The 16,735-nt window shown below is 48.2% G+C and overlaps 1 long non-coding RNA gene across 1 annotated transcript; it reads right to left on the bottom strand.

Moving 5' to 3' along the window:
- Positions 1-17: 17 nt before the first annotated feature.
- LOC105946621 lies at positions 18-15,924 on the bottom strand. Its single transcript, XR_004221432.1, has 4 exons — positions 15,881-15,924; positions 12,015-12,146; positions 3,349-3,480; positions 18-62 (listed from the first exon to the last, which is right to left on the bottom strand). It is a non-coding gene; the product is annotated as an uncharacterized LOC105946621 (long non-coding RNA).
- Between the last annotated feature and the right edge of the window lie 811 nt (positions 15,925-16,735).

The following is a 16,735-nucleotide window of genomic DNA, read 5'->3' as shown; positions in this document are numbered from 1 at the left end:
GTCAGTAACAGGTTAACGGGGATTAGCAGCCTCATTGTTAGGGGGCAAGTCTCTGTCTAACCCTAGAACAATAGGGGCAAAAAGCCTCATTAACATTTTATAAACACGTAAATCACTGATTAAACACAAAGTTGAATTGATATCTTGTATATAAAGCCTTTTTGCCTCACATTTGCATTGTTATGGGAGTTTTAGCTTAATGAATGAGGCAATAATAACATTCTGAGTGAATATATTGTATACATTTTTATTTAAAAGAAAAGTAAAACGTCCCAGGCAAAATTTTAGTTTTAGCAGCAGCAGCGCCCCCTCTGTTTAACAGACAAATTCACAAAAGTGAAAATTCACAAAAACTGTTTGTTTGGTGAATACGGTGGAAAATCCGACAAATCTGTCTCTAATTTTATTCTGTCTCAGTATCACCCCTTTTGTGAATTCCCCCAATAGAGTCTGTGAGTGAGGGGCTCAGTAATGCAGTGGCACAGTTGGCTGTTGAATGGTTGCTAGGGTCCAAATTTTCCTACCAACCAGGCATTGATTGAAACGGGAGGCTGTATTGTGAATAGGGGAGGGCTTTAATATAAAGATATAAAGCAATAGTAGCAATAACAATACAACTGTAGCCTTATAGTGCAGTCAGTGACCCCTATTTAAAAGCTGGAGAGAGAGGAAGAAAGGAAATAATTCAAAAACTATAACAAAGAAAAAAACGGAGGCCAATTGCAAAGTTGCTTGGAATTAGCCATTCTATAACATAGTAAAAGTTAACTTAAAGGTGAACTACCCCTTTAGGAGATTCCCACACCTTGTGTCTCAACCCTTTCTCCTTATAGAGTGTAAGCTCTTTTGGGCAGGGCTCCCTTCCTCTCCTGTATCGGTTACTGATTGCTGTATATGTTACTCCTTGTAGAGTGTAAGCTCTTTTGGGCAGGGCTCCCTTCCCCTCCTGTATCGGTTACTGATTGCTGTATATGTTACTCCTTGTAGAGTGTAAGCTCTTTTGGGCAGGGCTCCCTTCCCCTCCTGTATCGGTTACTGATTGCTGTATATGTTACTCCTTGTAGAGTGTAAGCTCTTTTGGGCAGGGCTCCCTTCCCCTCCTGTATCGGTTACTGATTGCTGTATATGTTACTCCCTGTAGAGTGTAAGCTCTTTTGGGCAGGGCTCTCTTCCCCTCCTGTATCGGTTACTGATTGCTTTATATGTTACTCTGTATGCCCAATGTATGAAATGCAGTAATTCCCTGTAGAGTGTAAGCTCTTTTGGGCAGGGCTCCCTTCCCCTCCTGTATCGGTTACTGATTGCTGTATATGTTACTCTGTATGTCCAATGTATAAAACAAAAACTGTAGTACCGTGTTAGCCAGTGTCAAAAATAAAAATAAAAAAACAACAAAACACAAATACAAGAGTATTGTAGAAATGATACCTATATTGGCTAACAATAAAAATACATTGCCTGATGAAGGGGCCTTAGAGCTCCGAAAGCTTGCAATGTATTTTTATTGTTAGCCAATATAGGTATCATTTCTACAATACTCTTGTATTTGTGTTTTGTTGTTTTTTTATTATTATTTTTGTCCAATGTATGAAACCCACTTATTGTACAGCGCTGCGGGGTATGTTGGCGCTTTATAAATAAATGTTAATAATAATAAAAATATTGATAAGATAAGGTCTGTGACCAGTAAAGGCATTAGAGCTTATTTATAAACACTGGGTACATTTGCACCTGGGCAGTAACCCATAGCAACCAGTCTGTGATTAGATTATTCCAGGCAGCTGCAGGTAAAACGATGAAAGCAAATTTAAAAATTGGTTGCCATGGGTTACTGCCTAGGTGCACATTTGCCCAGTGTTTATAAATGACCCCCATCGTGTGTATATTCTAGTACAGAAAGGCAGGCCTGATGCTGGGGCACAGGGGTAGATTTACAGGGGTAGATTTAGGGGCATGTCCAACCCTCATGGTATTGGCGCTGATAGTGTCTAAATTATCCGGCAGAAACACTTTGGAAAGAGGGAGGTTGGGGCACAGGCTGAACAGCTACAAACAGAAAGAAAACAGAGATTTATGGGTAAAAATGATGGACAAAGGAGCATTATTTTATATTTCCTCACAATAAGTAGAGGGGTAACACCTCCATGAATAACCTGCCCCAGGGAGGGGTAACATGTAGTGGATTTTGCCCAATTGTATTTGCCCTCCTCCGGCTCAGTCTCTGGCGGTTGCTCTTGGGGATTTCAATGCCCCAGTGGGGCAAAGCGTCGGGCAGTAGCGCTGGGACTGTACTACTCACACTTGGGTCCCAGCAACAGCCTGAAACAGAACAGCGTGAGTAGCCCCCCAGCTCTGCCCCCGGCCCTTGTACCTGGGGCTGTAACTGAGGCAATAGCCATTCCCAGGTAACTTGTCGTTTGTATATAACGTCTGTATTACATTTAACCTAAAAACTCCATTTATGTGTCTGTTTCAAATTGCTGTACTTCCTGGTTACCTCACAGGGCACTTCCCCTCTCCCTCATTCATTCTCTGTAAGTACTTCCTGGTTACCTCACAGGGCACTTCCCCCCTCGCTCATTCATTCTCTGTAAGTACTTCCTGGTTACCTCACAGGGCACTTCCCCCCTCGCTCATTCATTCTCTGTAAGTACTTCCTGGTTACCTGACAGGGCACTTCCCCCCTCGCTCATTCATTCTCTGTAAGTACTTCCTGGTTACCTCACAGGGCACTTACCCCCTCGCTCATTCATTCTCTGTAAGTACTTCCTGGTTACCTCACAGGGCACTTCCCCTCTCGCTCATTCATTCTCTGTAAGTACTTCCTGGTTACCTCACAGGGCACTTCCCCTCTCCCTCATTCATTCTCTGTAAGTACTTCCTGGTTACCTCACAGGGCACAATGTGATATATTGTTTATGTCATTATTTTTCTTTTTTTCTTCTCTTCTATTGGGCTGGGGGGGGGCTGTTTGTGCCTCTGGGTACTGGGAATGCCAGGGGGGCTGTAAGGTGCCACAGACAGTCACTATTTATTGGGCTGGGGGGGCTGTTTGTGCCTCTGGGTACTGGGAATGCCAGGGGGGCTGTAAGGTGCCACAGACAGTCACTATTTATTGGGCTGGGGGGGCTGTTTGTGCCTCTGGGTACTGGGAATGCCTATGCCTAGGGTCTATTTTGCATTCCAGCCCAGACCTGATTAGGCCACTGACATTACTACTTGTTTGGACCACATTATAATACAGTAATCAAGTGGCAAGGTGAGTGGAGCAGTCTGGGGTCCTATAGTTCTCTTAAAGGCCCCTCTTATAGTGATACACCCCTGATCTCAAGGAGCCAATAGCCTAACCCGTTACATGTAGAGCCCACTAATGTAGCCGCTGGTCAGGCACTGATTTAGCCATGCAGGGGGCTGTGCTTCTGAGCATTCTCTATGTATCCTTGCAGAGCTGAAGAGGAGGATGAACATCTAGAGAGAACCCTGGGGCAAAACAAAGGCAAAATGGCTAAGAAGGAGGAGAAATGTGCCATCCAGGGATCGCTGCAACCTGGCTAATCCCACAATCGGAATCCTTTTACAAAGGGAAATGGAACTTGACCACTTTATTATTTATTTTGCATAAAGACGCAAAGGCAATTGGCTTCTCGCTGCTCAGAGCTCATTAGTGATCAGTTTAGATACATGGAATCTAGCAGCTTGGGAATCAGTGTAGTCTGCAACATGCTCAGTACTGGGGCAGTTGACTGGCCAAACAGGGTAGAGTCCCGGGAGGGTTCCTGTGTATGTTATATATATATATTAAAAGGAGAGATAAAATAACTACACAGAATAAACATGCGGCACAAGGCAAATAATGAGATGCCCAATATAAATGTTTTTCTCTGTATTTCCACTTTCATCCAGGAGGCGCCACCTCTTCCTTTTCTTATTCCCCATTCCTATCCAGGTACTAAGGTGCTTACAGCGCCATTCTGAGGGTTGGAATTGGAAGCGCAAGAGAACGGACGGCTGCAGTTGGGAGATTCTCCTTATAAAGCGTCACTGTGTATGAGGGAAATATGCGGCCAAACGGGGGCCACAAGTGCCAGGGCCCAGGAGCGCATTTAAATGGTTAGTACCCCCCCCTGCTGAACTCTATACTGGCTGAAGGGTTACTGATAATGCATAGAAGTAGGGTGATTCTCCTGTACCATATACCAGCAGGGGGTAACAGATAGCACCCAGAGGATATCTCCTGTATTATATACCAGCTGGGCACTCTTATACTGCTCAGAAAATATCTCCATTACTCTCCTATCAGCTCCCCAGTGTAGATTGTTCTGTTCTATGATTATTTCCATGTATCCCCATTGGCGATGCGCTGTAGCTCAGCTCCCCTATCAATTGGCTTCTTATTGCCAGTGATGAGAAAGGGATTTTCCCTGTGACAGTTGCTTCCAGCTGCCATAGACACTGTGACAGGGACAATTTAATAGCCGGCATCATAAATCATGCAAAAAAGAGGATTTGTGGGGAAATGTGAATGTAGCCAGTAATTAAAAGGACAGCAATGTTTTGCCATTTCTAGGCGCCATCATTGCCGGGACATTATGAGGTTAAGTGACTCTGTCCAGGGTCACAAGGTAAGGGGCCCAGTGGGGCGGGTGCCTTACATCAATGGGTCCTGAGTTAGACTCCTGCCCTGGGGGCTCTTGCTTACACTGGGGCTCAATTCTGATACCGTCCCTACCCACCCAATCAGAGCTGAGCCCCATTGATGTAGGCAGGGCTCCCAGGCGGGAATCGAACTCAGGGCCCATCGGTGTAAGGCAGTCTCCCTACCCGCTGAGCTATCCTTCCTCCTCCCACTTGTAGGGTGTTTTTTCGTAACCTTGTCTTCTGCATATTGGCGGTTGGTGTATCCTAACCGACTGACTGAAACACTCAGGGTTACAGCCTGCTGCTTGCCCCAAGCCCTATATAACTAGGGGGGCTGTTTAACCCTTTTACTGCCAGCCATTTTGGTCAAAGCGGAACGTGTATTGCCAGACAGTTTTTGAACATTTTGCACTTTAGGGGCCTTAGCTTGGGGGGACTTTTAGTTTACCCAGGAAAACTATATATTGTTTTTTTCAGGACAACCGAAGGTTTCAATATATGGTAGAATTTTTCTGTAATTCCAATTCTGTAACAAGATATAGGCTTCTAAATAATGAAAAAAATCAAATTTTCCATAATATAAACACATATACCAGAAACAAAAATAATTGTATGCACGAAAATACAACTGATTTGGAAAGTACTATCCCTTCTGATGGTGCCAATACCAAACACATATAGTTTTATGGAGAATTCCCACGTGTATAGGCCACAAACTCCCGGCAGGACACTGCCAAATCCCCAAAACACTGCGCCAGAAAGCTGCATACTTTAGATTTAAAGGCCAAATCTTCCACTAACAGAAAGTTTATCCCAGAAAACGAAAAATTTTTGGAAAGAGCAGATTGTGGGGAATCCAGAATAGGTAGAACTTTCTGTCTGCTCCAAACTACCAAGTCACAATGCTTTCCTAAACTTATTGGTTTTTATCAAAATATGTGAATTTTTTGAAAAATTGCTTCAAAGCTTCCAGTCTATAGAATCTGATCTCCTACAGGCCATAAAGTAACCAGGTAAACCCCCCTAAATATGAACGCCAGGGGTCCCCTGAACAGTTTGATGCCCAATATGTATAGGTTTAGCTAAGTATGTGGCATGTAGGGGCCCCAATGGGAACCCCCATATGTACTGTCATTTCAGCTCCTGCAAAATCAACACATTTACATCATTATATTTGGGATAAAGCTACAAAAAAGTACCCCCACCCCAGAAAGCCATATATTTTTGGAAAATACACATTCTGATGAATAGGTAAAGTTATTTTTCTACCTCAAAGTCCCACATGGCAAAGCGAAGCTAAAAAACAGATCAGGAACACTAATACAGGGATAAAAATGCAATAAAACCACAAAAAAAACCTCCCAGGCAAAATTTTAGTTTCAGCAGCAGCAGCGCCCCCTCTGTTTAAAAGACAAATTCACAAAAGTGAAAATTCACAAAAACTGTTTGTTTGGTGAATACGGTGGAAAATCCGACAAATCTGTCTCTAATTTTTTTCTGTCTCAGTATCACCCCTTTTGTGAATTCCCCCAATAGAGTCTGTGAGTGAGGGGCTCAGTAATGCAGTGGCACAGTTGGCTGTTGACTGGTTGCTAGGGTCCAAATTATCCTAGCAACCAGGCATTGATTTACACGGGAGGCTGGATTGTGAATAGGGGAGGGCTTTAATATAAAGATATAAAGCAATAGTAGCAATAACAATACAACTGTAGCCTTATAGTGCAGTCAGTGACCCCTATTTAAAAGCTGGAGAGAGAGGAAGAAAGGAAATAATTCAAAAACTATAACAAAGAAAAAAAATGAAGGCCAATTGAAAAGTTGCTAAGAATTAGCCATTCTATAACATAGTAAAAGTTAACTTAAAGGTGAACTACCCCTTTAGGAGATATAGATGAGATAAGGTCTGTGACCTGTTAAGGCATTAGAGCTTATTTACAAACACTGGGTACATTTGCACCTGGGCAGTAACCCATAGCAACCAGTCTGAGATTAGATTATTCCAGGCAGCTGCAGGTAAAACGATGAAAGCAAATTTCTGATTGGTTGCCATGGGTTACTGCCTAGGTGCACATTTGCCCAGTGTTTATAAATGACCCCGTGTGTATATTCTAGTACAGAAAGGCAGGCCTGATGCTGGGGCACAGGGGTAGATTTACAGGGGTAGATTTAGGGGCATGTCCAACCCTCATGGTATTGGCGCTGATAGTGTCTAAATTATCCGGCAGAAACACTTTGGAAAGAGGGACGTTGGGGCACAGGCTGAACAGCTACAAACAGAAAGAAAACAGTGATTTATGGGTAAAAATGATGGACAAAGGAGCATTTTGTTATATTTCCTCACAATAAGTAGAGGGGTAACACCTCCATGAATAACCTGCCCCAGGGATGGGTAACATGTAGTGGATTTTGCCCAATTGTATTTGCCCTCCTCCGGCTCAGTCTCTGGCGGTTGCTCTTGGGGATTTCAATGCCCCAGTGGGGCAAAGCGTCGGGCAGTAGCGCTGGGACTGTACTACTCACACTTGGGTCCCAGCAACAGCCTGAAACAGAACAGCGTGAGTAGCCCCCCAGCTCTGCCCCCGGCCCTTGTACCTGGGGCTGTAACTGAGGCAATAGCCATTCCCAGGTAACTTGTCGTTTGTATATAACGTCTGTATTACATTTTACCTAAAAACTCAATTTATGTCTGTGTCTGTTTCAAATTGCTGTACTTCCTGGTTACCTCACAGGGCACTTCCCCCCTCGCTCATTCATTCTCTGTAAGTACTTCCTGGTTACCTCACAGGGCACTTCCCCCCTCGCTCATTCATTCTCTGTAAGTACTTCCTGGTTACCTCACAGGGCACTTCCCCCCCTCGCTCATTCATTCACTGTAAGTACTTCCTGGTTACCTCACAGGACACTTCCCCTCTCCCTCATTCATTCTCTGTAAGTACTTCCTGGTTACCTCACAGGGCACTTCCCCTCTCGCTCATTCATTCTCTGTAAGTACTTCCTGGTTACCTCACAGGGCACTTCCCCTCTCGCTCATTCATTCTCTGTAAGTACTTCCTGGTTACCTCACAGGGCACTTCCCCTCTCGCTCATTCATTCTCTGTAAGTACTTCCTGGTTACCTCACAGGGCACTTCCCCTCTCGCTCATTCATTCTCTGTAAGTACTTCCTGGTTACCTCACAGGGCACTTCCCCCCTCGCTCATTCATTCTCTGTAAGTACTTCCTGGTTACCTCACAGGGCACAATGTGATATATTGTTTATGTCATTATTTTTCTTTTTTTCTTCTCTTCTATTGGGCTGGGGGGGGCTGTTTGTGCCTCTGGGTACTGGGAATGCCAGAGGGGCTGTAAGGTGCCACAGACAGTCACTATTTATTGGGCTGGGGGGGCTGTTTGTGCCTCTGGGTACTGGGAATGCCAGGGGGGCTGTAAGGTGCCACAGACAGTCACTATTTATTGGGCTGGGGGGGGGCTGTTTGTGCCTCTGGGTACTGGGAATGCCAGGGGGGCTGTAAGGTGCCACAGACAGTCACTATTTATTGGGCTGGGGGGGCTGTTTGTGCCTCTGGGTACTGGGAATGCCAGGGGGGCTGTAAGGTGCCACAGACAGTCACTATTTATTGGGCTGGGGGGGGGCTGTTTGTGCCTCTGGGTACTGGGAATGCCAGGGGGGCTGTAAGGTGCCACAGACAGTCACTATTTATTGGGCTGGGGGGGGGGCTGTTTGTGCCTCTGGGTACTGGGAATGCCAGGGGGGCTGTAAGGTGCCACAGACAGTCACTATTTATTGGGCTGGGGGGGGGGCTGTTTGTGCCTCTGGGTACTGGGAATGCCAGGGGGGCTGTAAGGTGCCACAGACAGTCACTATTTATTGGGCTGGGGGGGGGGCTGTTTGTGCCTCTGGGTACTGGGAATGCCAGGGGGGCTGTAAGGTGCCACAGACAGTCACTATTTATTGGGCTGGGGGGGGGGCTGTTTGTGCCTCTGGGTACTGGGAATGCCAGGGGGGCTGTAAGGTGCCACAGACAGTCACTATTTATTGGGCTGGGGGGGCTGTTTGTGCCTCTGGGTACTGGGAATGCCGGGGGGGCTGTAAGGTGCCACAGACAGTCACTATTTATTGGGCTGGGGGGGGGGGGCTGTTTGTGCCTCTGGGTACTGGGAATGCCAGGGGGGCTGTAAGGTGCCACAGACAGTCACTATTTATTGGGCTGGGGGGCTGTTTGTGCCTCTGGGTACTGGGAATGCCAGGGGGGCTGTAAGGTGCCACAGACAGTCACTATTTATTGGGCTGGGGGGGCTGTTTGTGCCTCTGGGTACTGGGAATGCCAGGGGGGCTGTAAGGTGCCACAGACAGTCACTATTTATTGGGCTGGGGGGCTGTTTGTGCCTCTGGGTACTGGGAATGCCAGGGGGGCTGTAAGGTGCCACAGACAGTCACTATTTATTGGGCTGGGGGGCTGTTTGTGCCTCTGGGTACTGGGAATGCCAGGGGGGCTGTAAGGTGCCACAGACAGTCACTATTTATTGGGCTGGGGGGGCTGTTTGTGCCTCTGGGTACTGGGAATGCCTATGCCTAGGGTCTATTTTGCATTCCAGCCCAGACCTGATTAGGCCACTGACATTACTACATACCTCCCAACATTTGAAAAATGAAAAGAGGGACAAATTTTTTGACCACGCCCACTTTTGTGGCCACACCCCAATTACCACACCCCATTTGTAAAACAAAAATACTCCTTTTATATAGATGAAATGGCGGGATCAAACGCAAATGTGCTATACCCTCATACTGTACTACCTAAGGAAAACAATATAGCAACTCCTACATATAAAATACAAATATAGAGAGAAGGCAGTCAGTTATAAGTGAGTTATAACTATGTACCAGTTTTGCCCCCCCCCCATACACAGGTGCCCCCCCCACACATTAGCCCCGCCATACACCGGTGCCCCCATACAGAGTAGCCCCCCCATATACAGGTGCCCCCCCCATACACAGGTGCCCCCCCATACAGAGTAGCCCCCCCCATACACAGGTGCCCCCCCCATACAGAGTATCCCCCCCATACACAGGTGCCCCCCATACAGAGTAGCCCCCACCACACACAGGTGCCCCCCATACACAGGTGTATTAGCCCCGCCATACACAGGTGCCCCCCATACAGAGTAGCCCCCCCCATACACAGGTGCCCCCCCATACAGAGTATCCCCCCCATACACAGGTGCCCCCCATACAGAGTAGCCCCCACCACACACAGGTGCCCCCCATACACAGGTGTATTAGCCCCGCCATACACAGGTGCCCCCCATACAGGGTAGCCCCCCCCATACACAGGTGCCCCCCATACAGAGTATCCCCCCCCATACACAGGTGCCCCCCATACAGAGTAGCCCCCCCCCATACACAGGTGGTGCCCCCCCATACAGAGTATCCCCCCCCATACACAGGTGCCCCCCATACAGAGTATCCCCCCCATACACAGGTGCCCCCCCCATACACAGGTGCCCCCCATACAGAGTATCCCCCCCATACACAGGTGCCCCCCATACAGAGTATCCCCCCCCATACACAGGTGCCCCCCCATACAGAGTATCCCCCCCATACACAGGTGCCCCCCCATACAGAGTAGCCCCCCATACACAGGTGCCCCCCATACAGAGTATCCCCCCCATACACAGGTGCCCCCCATACAGAGTATCCCCCCCCATACACAGGTGCCCCCCATACACAGGTGCCCCCCATACAGATTATCCCCCCCATACACAGGTGCCCCCCATACAGAGTATCCCCCCCATACACAGGTGCCCCCCATACAGAGTATCCCCCCCATACACAGGTGCCCCCCATACACAGGTGCCCCCCATACAGAGTATCCCCCCCATACACAGGTGCCCCCCATACAGAGTAGCCCCCCCCCATACACAGGTGCCCCCCATACAGAGTAGCCCCCCCCCATACACAGGTGCCCCCCCCATACACAGGTGCCCCCCATACAGAGTATCCCCCCCCATACACAGGTGCCCCCCCATACAGAGTACCCCCCCCCCATACACAGGTGCCCCCCATACAGAGTATCCCCCCCATACACAGGTGCCCCCATACAGAGTAGCCCCCCCATACAGAGTAGCCCCCCCATACACAGGTGCCCCCCATACAGAGTATCCCCCCCCATACACAGGTGCCCCCCATACAGAGTAGCCCCCCCCATACACAGGTGCCCCCCATACAGAGTATCCCCCCCATACACAGGTGCCCCCCCATACAGAGTATCCCCCCCATACACAGGTGCCCCCATACAGAGTAGCCCCCCCCCATACACAGGTGCCCCCCATACAGAGTAGCCCCCCCCATACACAGGTGCCCCCCATACAGAGTATCCCCCCCATACACAGGTGCCCCCCATACAGAGTAGCCCCCCCCCATACACAGGTGCCCCCCATACAGAGTAGCCCCCCCATACACAGGTGCCCCCCCATACAGAGTAGCCCCCCCATACACAGGTGCCCCCCCATACAGAGTATCCCCCCCCATACAGAGTATCCCCCCCATACAGAGTATCCCCCCCATACACAGGTGCCCCCCATACACAGGTGCCCCCCATACAGAGTAGCCCCCCCCCATACACAGGTGCCCCCATACAGAGTAGCCCCCCCATACACAGGTGCCCCCCATACAGAGTAGCCCCCCCCATACACAGGTGCCCCCCATACAGAGTAGCCCCCCCCCATACACAGGTGCCCCCATACAGAGTAGCCCCCCCATATACAGGTGCCCCCCATACAGAGTAGCCCCCCCATACACAGGTGCCCCCCATACAGAGTAGCCCCCCCATACACAGGTGCCCCCATACAGAGTAGCCCCCCCCATACACAGGTGCCCCCCATACAGTGCCTCCATACATGCTGCTGGCTGCTGCTGAAGCGTCTTCTTCAGCGTCTCCTCTATATGCGGCTCCTTGTTGGGCGGAGCCAGGCCTTTTATAAGGTTGCGCCCGTTTGTGCGACGTCAATACGCACAGGCGCAACCTTATAAAAGGCCTGGCTCCGCCCAACAAGGAGCCGCATATAGAGGAGACGCTGAAGAAGAGGAGTAACGCCTGACTGCAGCCAGCGCGTCCAGCTGTCGGGATAGTTCCATGAATGTCCCGCATTACGGATAGTTCATGGAACTATCCGGGACAGCGGGACGCGCTGCCAAAACCGGGACTGTCCCGCAGAAAGCGGGACAGTTGGGCGGTATGTTACTACTTGTTTGGACCACATTATAATACAGTAATCAAGTGGCAAGGTGAGTGGACCAGTCTGGGGTCCTATAGTTCTCTTAAAGGCCCCCCTTATAGTGATACACCCCTGATCTCAAGGAGCCAATAGCCTTACCCGTTACATGTAGAGCCCACTAATGTAGCCGCTGGTCAGGCACTGATTTAGCCATGCAGGGGGCTGTGCTTCTGAGCATTCTCTATGTATCCTTGCAGAGCTGAAGAGGAGGATGAACATCTAGAGAGAACCCTGGGGCAAAACAAAGGCAAAATGGCTAAGAAGGAGGAGAAATGTGCCATCCAGGGATCGCTGCAACCTGGCTAATCCAACATTCGGAATCCTTTTACAAAGGGAAATGGAACTTGACCACTTTATTATTTATTTTGCATAAAGACGCAAAGGCAATTGGCTTCTCGCTGCTCAGAGCTCATTAGTGATCAGTTTAGATACATGAGCCGTGGCAGCTTGGGAATCAGTGTAGTCTGCAGCATGCTCAGTACTGGGGCAGTTGTCTGGCCAAACAGGGTAGAGTCCCGGGAGGGTTCCTGTGTATGTTATATATATATATATATTAAAAGGAGAGATAAAATAACTACACAGAATAAACATGCGGCACAAGGCAAATAATGAGATGCCCAATATAAATGTTTTTCTCTGTATTTCCACTTTCATCCAGGAGGCGCCACCTCTTCCTTTTCTTATTCCCCATTCCTATCCAGGTACTAAGGTGCTTACAGCGCCATTCTGAGGGTTGGAATTGGAAGCGCAAGAGAACGGACGGCTGCAGTTGGGAGATTCTCCTTATAAAGCGTCACTGTGTATGAGGGAAATATGCGGCCAAACGGGGGCCACAAGTGCCAGGGCCCAGGAGCGCATTTAAATGGTTAGTACCCCCCCCTGCTGAACTCTATACTGGCTGAAGGGTTACTGATAATGCATAGAAGTAGGGTGATTCTCCTGTACCATATACCAGCAGGGGGTAACAGATAGCACCCAGAGGATATCTCCTGTATTATATACCAGCTGGGCACTCTTATACTGCTCAGAAAATATCTCCATTACTCCCCTATCAGCTCCCCAGTGTAGATTGTTCTGTTCTATGATTATTTCCATGTATCCCCATTGGCCCTGCGCTGTAGCTCAGCTCCCCTATCAATTGGCTTCTTATTGCCAGTGATGAGAAAGGGATTTTCCCTGTGACAGTTGCTTCCAGCTGCCATAGACACTGTGACAGGGACAATTTAATAGCCGGCATCATAAATCATGCAAAAAAGAGGATTTGTGGGGAAATGTGAATGTAGCCAGTAATTAAAAGGACAGCAATGTTTTGCCATTTCTAGGCGCCATCATTGCCGGGACATTATGAGGTTAAGTGACTCTGTCCAGGGTCACAAGGTAAGGGGCCCAGCGGGTCGGTGCTTATCTTACATCAGTGGTTGCTGAGTTCTAATTACCCCCTGGGGGGCTCTGCTGATCCATGGGTCTCAGCCACATCGGTCCAAGCAGGGCTCCCAGGGCGGGAATTGAACCCACGGCAGTGGTTGCTGAGTTCTAATTACCCCCTGGGGGGCTCTGCTGATCCATGGGTCTCAGCCACATCGGTCCAAGCAGGGCTCCCAGGGCGGGAATTGAACCCACGGCCCATCGGTGCAAGGCGAGCTCCTTACCGCTGAGCTATCCTTCCTCCTCCCACTTGTAGGGTGTTTTTTCGTAATCTTGTCTTCTGCATATTGGCGGTTGGTGTATCCTAACCGACTGACTGAAACACTCAGGGTTACAGCCTGCTGCTTGCCCCAAGCCCTATATTAACCCTTTTAATGCCAGACATTTTGCCCCCGCAGAGGGCAATTAACCGGCCCAAAAATCCCATTGACTTAACATTGAGGCCAACTTTCACGGATTGTAGCGCAGAGAGGGAATTTTTTAGAAACGTGAAATTTACCACATTTGAAGAGGTTTGAAATCTGTGTCAGAAGATACCCCGCACAAGGGTATAAGTTTTACCCCCGGGGCAAGAGAGGTCCCCAAATTTGCCCCATTGACTTATAATGGGGATTTTGGCAAATAACTAGTTTGGCGTAGACCCATGAATGAGGTGTCAAACTGTGCGGCTTATTCGGAAATGGGGTGCTATGACTTTTCTGAGGGGTGGGCGGTTAATTGCCCCAGCAGGGGGCAATTAACCACCGTTTGTTGTAGACCCATAAATGAGGTGTCAAACTGTGTGACTTATTCGGGAATGGGGTGCAATGACTTTTCTGAGGGGTGGGCGGTTAATTGCCCCAGCAGGGGGCAATTAACCACCGTTTGTCGTAGACCCATAAATGAGGTGTCAAACTGTGCGACTTATTCGGGAATGGGGTGCTATGACTTTTATGAGGGGTGGGCGGTTTATTGCCCCAGCAGGGGGCAATTAACCACCGTTTGTCGCAGAGCCATGAATGAGGTGTCAAACCATGCGGCTTATTCAGAAATTGGGTGCTATGACTTTTCTGAGGGGTGGGCAGTTAATTGCCCCAGCAGGGGGCAATTAACCACCATTTGTCGCAGACCCATGAATGAGGTGTCACCCCATGCGGCTTATTCGGGAATGGGGTGCTATGACTTTTCTGGGGGGTTGGCCCCCAGCAGGGGGCAATTAATCACCGTTTGTCATAGACCCACGAATGAGGTGTCAAACTGTGCGGCTTATTCGGGAATGGGGTGCTATGACTTTTCTGAGGGGTGGGAAGTTAATTGCCCCAGCAGGGGGGCAATTAACCACCGTTTGTCGTAGACCCATGAATGAGGTGTCAAACCGTGCGGCTTATTCGGGAATGGGGTGCTATGACTTTTCTGAGGGGTGGGCGGTTAATTGGCCCAGCACGGGCAATTGTCACAGAGAACTGAAGGAAACATTGTAATATTGGGGCACGAGTTTTGCCACGGCAAGCACCACTCACATTTTCTTCAGGAAATGTCCCTCTCTAGTTTGGAAAGTACTATCCCTTCTGATGGTGCCAATACCAAACACATATAGTTTTATGGAGAATTCCCACGTGTATAGGCCACAAACTCCCGGCAGGGCACTGCCAAATCCCCAAAACACTGCGCCAGAAAGCTGCATACTTTAGATTTAAAGGCCAAATCTTCCACTAACAGAAAGTTTATCCCAGAAAATGATACATTTTTGGAAAGAACAGATTCTGGGGAATCCAGAATAGGTAGAACTTTCTGTCTGCTCCAAACTACCAAGTCACAATGCTTTCCTAAACTTATTGGTTTTTATCAAAATATGTGAATTTTTTGAAAAATCGCTTCAAAGCTTCCAGTCTATAGAATCTGATCTCCTACAGGCCATAAAGTAACCAGATAAACCCCCTAAATATGAACGCCAGGGGTCCCCTGAACAGTTTGATGCCCAATATGTATAGGTTTAGCTAAGTATGTGGCATGTAGGGGCCCCAATCGGAACCCCCATATGTACTGTCATTTCTGTCATTTCAGCTCCTGCAAAATCAACACATTTACATCATTATATTTGGGATAAAGCTACAAAAAATTACGCCCACCCCAGAAACCCATTTATATTTGGAAAATACACATTCTGATAAATAGGTAAAGTTATTTTTCTACACCAAAGTACCACATGGCAAAGCGAAGCTAAAAAACAGATCAGGAACACTAAAACAGGGATAAAAATGCAATAAAACCACAAAAATTGTGCAAATTAGTGAAACAGCAAAATAAGTCACACGGCTGTGAAAATAAACAGTTTTTAGGGAAAAAACAAAGACAAAGGCGTAAAATAAATAAGTAAAAAAAATGTTTGTGTGTGTTTGTGTATACATGTGTGTACCCATCCAAAAGTTGTGTGACAGTGTGTGTGTGTATATGAGTGTATAAAAGTGCGCTAACGTGTGCAAAATTAAACAAACCTGTTCTAATATGTGTGCTCTAAGTGTGTGTAAGTGTGTATAATAGTGTCAAGAAAGGGCACTTACCTGGAGTGAAGCTCAGTGTAACTGTCAGATCAATTGTAAGCTCTGCTGTTTTGCTTGGTTTCACCCAGTCTCCAAGTCACACCTCTGGTGGGGGCCACATAGGGGGGTCAGTAACAGGTTAACGGGGATTAGCAGCCTCATTGTTAGGGGGCAAGTCTCTGTCTAACCCTAGAACAATAGGGGCAAAAAGCCTCATTACCATTTTATAAACACGTAAATCACTGATTAAACACAAAGTTGAATTGATATCTTGTATATAAAGCCTTTTTGCCTCACATTTGCATTGTTATGGGAGTTTTAGCTTAACCTTTTTAGTGCCACAGGATGTAGAATCTACGTCCTGTGTATCAAAGGACCAAAGTGCCACAGAACGTAGATTCTACGTCCTGCTGCACTTCCGGTTTTGGGAGCGGAGAAGCGGCTTTTCAAGCCATTCCTTCGCTCCCCACTCGTTCCCCAGCCTCCAGACAATAGTCAGAGGTGGGGAACGAGTGGCCCCTGGGTAGCGATTGCCCAGGGGCCACATACAACTCACCTGCCATCCTCGTGGCTTTGCCGGCAGCTCCTCTCCCTTCTGCAGCTTCCCCCTCTGGCCCCCCTGCTTCCTGACACCCCCCTCACATGAGCTGATGCTGTTGCTGTGCCAGATCGAGTTTCTCCTGCAGATCCTCACCTAGACCCCAAGTAAGTGGCAAATACACACACAAACACACAATCACACATTTATTACACTAATACACACTTATACTCACACTTACACACACACACACATGCATTTTTGGGAGGTTTTCAAACATTTATCACTTACAGCACTTAGAGAAAACTCACACTTGGTTGCACACTCACACACATGCA

Source organism: Xenopus tropicalis, chromosome 2 (genome assembly GCF_000004195.4).
Source record: "Xenopus tropicalis strain Nigerian chromosome 2, UCB_Xtro_10.0, whole genome shotgun sequence".
In the NCBI taxonomy this organism is placed as follows: domain Eukaryota; kingdom Metazoa; phylum Chordata; class Amphibia; order Anura; family Pipidae; genus Xenopus; species Xenopus tropicalis.
This window is presented reverse-complemented; position numbering and strand designations above follow the sequence as displayed.